The sequence below is a fragment of the Solea solea genome, chromosome 20 (genome assembly GCF_958295425.1).
Source record: "Solea solea chromosome 20, fSolSol10.1, whole genome shotgun sequence".
Classification (NCBI taxonomy): Eukaryota; Metazoa; Chordata; class Actinopteri; order Pleuronectiformes; family Soleidae; genus Solea; species Solea solea.
In genome coordinates, this window is record NC_081153.1 from 14,700,855 (window position 1) to 14,713,108 (window position 12,254).

Genomic DNA, 12,254 nt, shown 5'->3' on the forward strand with positions numbered 1-12,254 from the left:
TAGACTGATTTTGGACAACATACTATACTATGACTTCTTTGACTGATTTTGGACGACATACTATACTATGACGTTTTTGACCAATTTTGGACAACATACTATACTATGACGTTTTTGACCAATTTTGGACGACATACTATACTATGACTTTTTTGACCGATTTTGGACGACATACTATATACTATGACTTTTTAGACTGATTTTGGACGACATACTATACTATGACTTCTTTGACTGATTTTGGACGACATACTATACAATGTCGTTTTTGGGTGATTTTGGACGACATACTATACTATGACTTTTAGACTGATTTTGGACAACATACTATACTATGACGTTTTTGACCAATTTTGGACGACATACTATACTATGACGTTTTTGACCAATTTTGGACGACATACTATAATATGACTTTTTTGACCGATTTTGGACGACATATAAACCTATGACATTTTTGTCACATTTTGGACGACATACTATACTATGACGTTTTAGACTGATTTTGGACAACATACTATACTATGACTTCTTTGACTGATTTTGGACGACATACTATACTATGACGTTTTTGACCAATTTTGGACAACATACTATACTATGACGTTTTTGACCAATTTTGGACGACATACTATACTATGACTTTTTAGACTGATTTTGGACGACATACTATACTATGACTTCTTTGACTGATTTTGGACGACATACTATACAATGACGTTTTTGGGTGATTTTGGACGACATACTATACTATGACTTTTAGACTGATTTTGGACAACATACTATACTATGACTTTTAGACTGATTTTGGACGACATACTATACTATAACGTTTTTGACCGATTTTGGAATACATACTATACTATGACGTTTTTGACCAATTTTGGACGACATACTATACTATGACGTTTTTGACCAATTTTGGACGACATACTATAATATGACTTTTTTGACCGATTTTGGACGACATACTATACTATGACTTTTTTGACTGATTTTGGACGACATACTATACTATGACGTTTTAGACTGATTTTGGACGACATACTATACTATGACGTTTTAGACTGATTTTGGACGACATACTATACTATGACTTCTTTGCCTGATTTTGGACGACATATAAACCTATGACATTTTTGTCACATTTTGGACGACATACGATACTATGACGTTTTTGACCAATTTTGGACGACATACTATACTATGACTTTTTAGACTGATTTTGGACGACATACTATACTATGACTTTTTTGTCACATTTTGGACGACATACTATACTATGATGTTTTTGGGTGATTTTGGACGACATACTATACTATGATGTTTTTGGGTGATTTTGGACGACATACTATACTATGACGTTTTTGACCGATTTTGGACTACATACTATACTATGACGTATTTGACCGATTTTGGACGACATACTATACTATGACTTTTTTTTCACATTTTGGACGACATACTATACTATGACGTTTTTGACCAATTTTGGACGACATACTATACTATGACGTTTTTGACCAATTTTGGACGACATACTATACTATGACTTTTTTGACTGATTTTGGACAACATACTATTCTATGACGTTCTTGGGTGATTTTGGACGACATACTATACTATGACATTTTTGTCACATTTTGGACGACATACTATACTATGACTTTTTTGACAGATTTTGGACGACATACTTTACTATGACGTTTTTGACCAATTTTGGACGACATACTATACTATGACGTTTTTGACCAATTTTGGACGACATACTATACTATGACTTTTTTGACTGATTTTGGACGACATACTATACTATGACTTTTTTGACTGATTTTGGACGACATACTATACTATGACGTTTTAGACTGATTTTGGACGACATACTATACTATGACTTCTTTGACTGATTTTGGACGACATACTATACTATGACGTTTTTGGGTGATTTTGGAGGACATACTATACTATGACTTTTTTGGGTGATTTTGGACGACATACTATACTATGACATTTTTGTCACATTTTGGACGACATACTATACTATGACGTTTTTGACCGATTTTGGACGACATACTATACTATGACATTTTTGTCACATTTTGGACGACATACTATACTATGACGTTTTTGACCGATTTTGGACTACATACTATACTATGACGTATTTGACCGATTTTGGACGACATACTATACTATGACTTTTTTGTCACATTTTGGACGACATACTATACTATGACTTTTTTGACCGATTTTGGACGACATACTATACTGTGACGTTTTTGACCGATTTTGGACGACATACTATACTATGACATTTTTGTCACATTTTGGACGACATACTATACTATGACGTTTTTGACCAATTTTGGACGACATACTATACTATGACGTTTTTGACCGATTTTGGACGACATACTATACTATGACTTCTTTGACTGATTTTGGACCACATACTATACTATGACTTCTTTGACTGATTTTGGACCACATACTATACTATGACTTTTTTGACTGATTTTCGACGACATACTATACTATGACTTTTTTGACAGATTGTGGACGACATACTATACTATGACGTTTTTGACCAATTTTGGACAACATACTATACTATGACGTTTTTGACCAATTTTGGACGACATACTATACTATGACTTTTTTGACCGATTTTGGACGACATACTATATACTATGACTTTTTAGACTGATTTTGGACGACATACTATACTATGACTTCTTTGACTGATTTTGGACAACATACTATACTATGACTTTTAGACTGATTTTGGACAACATACTATACTATGACGTTTTTGACCGATTTTGGACGACATACTATACTATGACATTTTTGTCACATTTTGGACGACATACTATACTACGACGTTTTTGACCGATTTTGGAATACATACTATACTATGACGTTTTTGACCAATTTTGGACGACATACTATACTATGACGTTTTTGACCGATTTTGGACTACATACTATACTATGACGTATTTGACCGATTTTGGACGACATACTATACTATGACTTTTTTTTCACATTTTGGACGACATACTATACTATGACGTTTTTGACCGATTTTGGACCACATACTATACTATGACTTTTTTGACTGATTTTCGACGACATACTATACTATGACTTTTTTGACAGATTTTGGACGACATACTATACTATGACGTTTTTGACCAATTTTGGACGACATACTATACTATGACGTTTTTGACCAATTTTGGACGACATACTATACTATGACTTTTTTGACTGATTTTGGACGACATACTATACTATGACTTCTTTGCCTGATTTTGGACGACATATAAACCTATGACTTTTTTGTCACATTTTGGACAACATACTATTCTATGACTTTTTTGGGTGATTTTGGACGACATACTATACTATGACGTTTTTGGGTGATTTTGGACGACATACTATACTATGACTTTTTTGACTGATTTTCGACGACATACTATACTATGACTTTTTTGACAGATTTTGGACGACATACTATACTATGACGTTTTTGACCAATTTTGGACGACATACTATACTATGACGTTTTTGACCAATTTTGGACGACATACTATACTATGACTTTTTTGACTGATTTTGGACGACATACTATACTATGACTTCTTTGCCTGATTTTGGACGACATATAAACCTATGACTTTTTTGTCACATTTTGGACAACATACTATTCTATGACTTTTTTGGGTTGATTTTGGACGACATACTATACTATGACGTTTTGTGGTGATTTTGGACGACATACTATACTATGACTTTTTTTTCACATTTTGGACGACATACTATACTATGACTTTTTTGACAGATTTTGGACGACATACTATGACGTTTTTGACCAATTTTGGACGACATACTATACTATGACGTTTTTGACCAAATTTGGACGACATACGATACTATGACTTTTTTGACTGATTTTGGACGACATACTATACTATGACTTCTTTGCCTGATTTTGGACGACATATAAACCTATGACTTTTTTGTCACATTTTGGACAACATACTATTCTATGACTTTTTTGGGTGATTTTGGACGACATACTATACTATGACGTTTTTGGGTGATTTTGGACGACATACTATACTATGACTTTTTTGACTGATTTTCGACGACATACTATACTATGACTTTTTTGACAGATTTTGGACGACATACTATACTATGACGTTTTTGACCAATTTTGGACGACATACTATACTATGACGTTTTCGACCAATTTTGGACGACATACTATACTATGACTTCTTTGCCTGATTTTGGACGACATATAAACCTATGACTTTTTTGTCACATTTTGGACAACATACTATTCTATGACTTTTTTGGGTTGATTTTGGACGACATACTATACTATGACGTTTTGTGGTGATTTTGGACGACATACTATACTATGACTTTTTTTTCACATTTTGGACGACATACTATACTATGACTTTTTTGACAGATTTTGGACGACATACTATACTATGACGTTTTTGACCAATTTTGGACGACATACTATACTATGACTTTTTTGACTGATTTTGGACGACATACTATACTATGACTTCTTTGCCTGATTTTGGACGACATATAAACCTATGACTTTTTTGTCACATTTTGGACAACATACTATTCTATGACTTTTTTGGGTGATTTTGGACGACATACTATACTATGACGTTTTTGGGTGATTTTGGACGACATACTATACTATGACTTTTTTGACTGATTTTCGACGACATACTATACTATGACTTTTTTGACAGATTTTGGACGACATACTATACTATGACGTTTTTGACCAATTTTGGACGACATACTATACTATGACGTTTTTGACCAATTTTGGACGACATACTATACTATGACTTCTTTGCCTGATTTTGGACGACATATAAACCTATGACTTTTTTGTCACATTTTGGACAACATACTATTCTATGACTTTTTTGGGTTGATTTTGGACGACATACTATACTATGACGTTTTGTGGTGATTTTGGACGACATACTATACTATGACTTTTTTTTCACATTTTGGACGACATACTATACTATGACTTTTTTGACAGATTTTGGACGACATACTATACTATGACGTTTTTGACCAATTTTGGACGACATACTATACTATGACGTTTTTGACCAAATTTGGACGACATACTATACTATGACTATTTTGACTGATTTTGGACGACATACTATACTATGACTTCTTTGCCTGATTTTGGACGACATATAAACCTATGACTTTTTTGTCACATTTTGGACAACATACTATTCTATGACTTTTTTGGGTGATTTTGGACGACATACTATACTATGACGTTTTTGGGTGATTTTGGACGACATACTATACTATGACTTTTTTTTCACATTTTGGACGACATACTATACTATGACTTCTTTGACTGATTTTGGACAACATACTATACTATGACGTTTTTGACCAATTTTGGACAACATACTATACTATGACGTTTTTGACCAATTTTGGACGACATACTATATACTATGACGTTTTTGACTGATTTTGGATGACATACTATACTATGACGTTTCTGACCGATTTTGGACGACATACTATACTATGACTTCTTTGACCGATTTTGGACGACATACTATACTATGACTTTTTAGACTGATTTTGGACGACATACTATACTATTACTTCTTTGCCTGATTTTGGACGATACACTATACTATGACGTTTTTGACCGATTTTGGACGACATACTATACTATGACATTTTTGCCACATTTTGGACAACATACTATATTATGACGTTTTTGGGCAATATTTGGACGACATACTATACTATGACTTTTTTGACCGATTTTGGACGACATACTATACTATGACATTTCTTATAAACTTTTACGAAGTCTTTATTGAGTTTGGCCTAGTGGTCTATGACTAAGTCCTTTTCTTGGAACCAGCTAACCCCCATGGCAAGGGTTCAAATCCCACCCTCGACAGAAACTATCATGTTTTGGGGGTAATTATGGAAGACATACTATACTATGACGTTTTTGACCGATTTTGGACGACATACTATACTATGACTTCTTTGACTGATTTTGGACGACATATAAACCTATGACTTTTTTGTCACATTTTGGACGACATACTGTACTATGACGTTTTTGACCGATTTTGGACGACATACTATACTATGACATTTCTTATAAACTTTTACCAAGTCTTTATTGAGTTTGGCCTTGTGGTCTATGACTAAGACCTTTTCTTGGAACCAGCTAACCCCCATGGCAAGGGTTCAAATCCCACCCTCGACACAAACTATCATGTTTTGGGGGTAATTATGGAAGACATACTATACTATGACGTTTTTGACCGATTTTGGACGACATACTATACTATGACGTTTTTGGGTGTTTTTGGACGACATACTATACTATGACTTTTTTGGGTGATTTTGGACGACATACTATACTATGACTTTTTTGGGTGATTTTGGACGACATACTATACTATGATTTTTTTTTCACATTTTGGACGACATACTATACTATGACGTTTTTGGGTGATTTTGGACGACATACTATACTATGACTTTTTTGGGTGATTTTGGACGACATACTATACTATGACTTTTTTGGGTGATTTTGGACGACATACTATACTATGATTTTTTTTTCACATTTTGGACGACATACTATACTATGACTTCTTTGACTGATTTTGGACAACATACTATACTATGACGTTTTTGACCGATTTTGGACGACATACTATACTATGACATTTTTGTCACATTTTGGACGACATACTATACTATGACATTTTTGTCACATTTTGGACGACATACTATACTATGACGTTTTTGACCGATTTTGGACGACATACTATACTATGACATTTTTGTCACATTTTGGACGACATACTATACTATGACTTCTTTGACCGATTTTGGACGACATACTATACTATGACGTTTTTGGGTGATTTTGGACGACATACTATACTATGACTTTTTTGGGTGATTTTGGACGACATACTATACTATGACATTTTTGTCACATTTCGGACGACATACTATACTATGACGTTTTTGACCGATTTTGGACGACATACTATACTATGACATTTTTGTCACATTTTGGACGACATACTATACTATGACGTTTTTGACCGATTTTGGACGACATACTATACTATGACATTTCTTATAAACTTTTACCAAGTCTTTATTGAGTTTGGCCTAGTGGTCTATGACTAAGACCTTTTCTTGGAACCAGCTAACCCCCAGGGCAAGGGTTCAAATCCCACCCTCGACAGAAACTATCATGTTTTTGGGGTAATTATGGAAGACATACTATACTATGACGTTTTTGACCGATTTTGGACGACATACTATACTATGACTTCTTTGACTGATTTTGGACGACATATAAACCTATGACTTTTTTGTCACATTTTGGACGACATACTATACTATGACTTTTTTCTGTGATTTTGGACGACATACTATACTATGACATTTTTGGGTGATTTTTGACAACATACTATACTATGACTTTTTAGACTGATTTTGGACGACATACTATACTATGACTTTTTTGGACGACGTACTATACTATGACTTTTTTTTCACATTTTGGACGACATACTATACTATGACTTCTTTGACTGATTTTGGACGACATACTATACTATGACATTTTTGTCACATTTTGGACGACATACTATACTATGACGTTTTTGACCGATTTTGGACGACATACTATACTATGCCTTCTTTGACTGATTTGGGACAACATACTATACTATGACGTTTTTGACCAATTTTGGACGACATACTATACTATGACGTTTTTGACCAATTTTTGACGACATACTATACTATGACTTTTTTGACCAATTTTTGACGACATACTATACTATGACTTTTTTGGACGACATACTATACTATGACTTCTTTGACTGATTTTGGACGACATACTATACTATGACGTTTTTGGGTGATTTTGGACGACATACTATACTATGACTTTTTTGGGTGATTTTGGACGACATACTATACTATGACATTTTTGTCACATTTCGGACGACATACTATACTATGACGTTTTTGACCGATTTTGGACGACATACTATACTATGACATTTTTGTCACATTTTGGACGACATACTATACTAGGACGTTTTTGACCGATTTTGGACGACATACTATACTATGACATTTTTGTCACATTTTGGACGACATACTATACTATGACTTCTTTGACTGATTTTGGACAACATACTATACTATGACGTTTTTGACCGATTTTGGACGACATACTATACTATGATATTTTTGTCACATTTTGGACGACATACTATACTATGACGTTTTTGACCGATTTTGGACGACATACTATACTATGACATTTTTGTCACATTTTGGACGACATACTATACTATGACGTTTTTGACCGATTTTGGACGACATACTATACTATGACTTCTTTGACTGATTTTGGACGACATATAAACCTATGACTTTTTTGTCACATTTTGGACGACATACTGTACTATGACGTTTTTGACCGATTTTGGACGACATACTATACTATGACATTTCTTATAAACTTTTACCAAGTCTTTATTGAGTTTGGCCTTGTGGTCTATGACTAAGACCTTTTCTTGGAACCAGCTAACCCCCATGGCAAGGGTTCAAATCCCACCCTCGACAGAAACTATCATGTTTTGGGGGTAATTATGGAAGACATACTATACTATGACGTTTTTGACCGATTTTGGACGACATACTATACTATGACTTCTTTGACTGATTTTGGACGACATATAAACCTATGACGTTTTTGTCACATTTTGGACGACATACTATACTATGACTTTTTTCTGTGATTTTGGACGACATACTATACTATGACATTTTTGGGTGATTTTTGACAACATACTATACTATGACTTTTTAGACTGATTTTGGACGACATACTATACTATGACTTTTTTGACCGATTTTGGACGACATATTATACTATGACGTTTTTGGGTGATTTTGGACGACATACTATACTATGACTTTTTTGGGTGATTTTGGACGACATACTATACTATGATTTTTTTTTCACATTTTGGACGACATACTATACTATGACTTCTTTGACCAATTTTTGACGACATACTATACTATGACTTTTTTGACCGATTTTGGACGACATACTATACTATGACGTTTTTGGGTGATTTTGGACGACATACTATACTATGACTTTTTTTGGGTGATTTTGGACGACATACTATACTATGACATTTTTGTCACATTTCGGACGACATACTATACTATGACGTTTTTGACCGATTTTGGACGACATACTATACTATGACATTTCTTATAAACTTTTACCAAGTCTTTATTGAGTTTGGCCTAGTGGTCTATGACTAAGACACTATCATGTTTTTGGGGTAATTATGGAAGACATACTATACTATGACGTTTTTGACCGATTTTGGACGACATACTATACTATGACTTCTTTGACTGATTTTGGACGACATATAAACCTATGACTTTTTTGTCACATTTTGGACGACATACTATACTATGACTTCTTTGACTGATTTTGGACGACATACTATACTATGACATTTTTGTCACATTTTGGACGACATACTATACTATGACGTTTTTGACCGATTTTGGACGACATACTATACTATGCCTTCTTTGACTGATTTTGGACAACATACTATACTATGACGTTTTTGACCAATTTTGGACGACATACTATACTATGACGTTTTTGACCAATTTTGGACGACATACTATGCTATGACGTTTTTGACCGATTTTGGACGACATACTATACTAAGACTTTTTTTATCGATTTTGGACGACATACTATACTATGACTTCTTTGACCGATTTTGGACGACATTTGGACGACTATGACGTTTTTGGGTGATTTTGGACGACATACTATACTATGACTTTTTTGGGTGATTTTGGACGACATACTATACTATGACTTCTTAGACTGATTTTGGACGACATTTGGACGACTATGACGTTTTTGGGTGATTTTGGACGACATACTATACTATGACTTTTTTGGGTGATTTTGGACGATATACTATACTATGACTTTTTTGGGTGATTTTGGACGACATACTATACTATGATTTTTTTTTCACATTTTGGACGACATACTATACTATGACTTCTTTGACTGATTTTGGACAACATACTATACTATGACGTTTTTGACCGATTTTGGACGACATACTATACTATGACATTTTTGTCACATTTTGGACGACATACTATACTATGACGTTTTTGACCGATTTTGGACGACATACTATACTATGACATTTTTGTCACATTTTGGACGACATACTATACTATGACATTTTTGACCGATTTTGGACGACATACTATACTATGACGTTTTTGACCGATTTTGGACGACATACTATACTATGACGTTTTTGACCAATTTTTGACGACATACTATACTATGACTTTTTTGACCGATTTTGGACGACATACTATACTATGACTTCTTTGACTGATTTTGGACGACATACTATACTATGACGTTTTTGGGTGATTTTGGACGACATACTATACTATGACTTTTTTGGGTGATTTTGGACGACATACTATACTATGACATTTTTGTCACATTTCGGACGACATACTATACTATGACGTTTTTGGGTGATTTTGGACGACATACTATACTATGACTTTTTTGGGTGATTTTGGACGACATACTATACTATGACATTTTTGTCACATTTCGGACGACATACTATACTATGACGTTTTTGACCGATTTTGGACGACATACTATACTATGACATTTTTGTCACATTTTGGACGACATACTATACTATGACGTTTTTGACCGATTTTGGACGACATACTATACTATGACATTTTTGTCACATTTTGGACGACATACTATACTATGACTTCTTTGACTGATTTTGGACGACATACTATACTATGACGTTTTTGACCGATTTTGGACGACATACTATACTATGACATTTTTGTCACATTTTGGACGACATACTATACTATGACGTTTTTGACCGATTTTGGACGACATACTATACTATGACATTTTTGTCACATTTTGGACGACATACTATACTATGACTTCTTTGACTGATTTTGGACAACATACTATACTATGACGTTTTTGACCGATTTTGGACGACATACTATACTATGACATTTTTGTCACATTTTGGACGACATACTATACTATGACGTTTTTGACCGATTTTGGACGACATACTATACTATGACTTTTTTGACAGATTTTGAACGACATACTATACTATGACGTTTTTGACCAATTTTGGACGACATACTATACTATGACTTTTTTGACTGATTTTGGACGACATTCTATACTATGACTTCTTTGCCTGATTTTGGACGACATATAAACCTATGACTTTTTTGTCACATTTTGGACGACATACTATACTATGACGTTTTTGGGTGATTTTGGACGACATACTATACTATGACTTTTTTTTCACATTTTGGACGACATACTATACTATGACTTCTTTGACTGATTTTGGACGACATACTATACTATGACTTCTTTGACTGATTTTGGACGACATACTATACTATGACATTTTTGTCACATTTTGGACGACATACTATACTATGACGTTTTTGACCGATTGTGGACGACATACTATACTATGACATTTTTGTCACATTTTGGACGACATACTATACTATGACTCTTTTGACTGATTTTGGACAACATACTATACTATGACGTTTTTGACCGATTTTGGACGACATACTATACTATGACATTTTTGTCACATTTTGGACGACATACTATACTATGACGTTTTTGACCGATTTTGGACGACATACTATACTATGACTTTTTTGACAGATTTTGAACGACATACTATACTATGACGTTTTTGACCAATTTTGGACGACATACTATACTATGACTTTTTTGACTGATTTTGGACGACATTCTATACTATGACTTCTTTGCCTGATTTTGGACGACATATAAACCTATGACTTTTTTGTCACATTTTGGACGACATACTATACTATGACGTTTTTGGGTGATTTTGGACGACATACTATACTATGACTTTTTTTTCACATTTTGGACGACATACTATACTATGACGTTTTTGACCAATTTTGGACAACATACTATACTATGACTTTTTTGACCGATTTTGGACGACA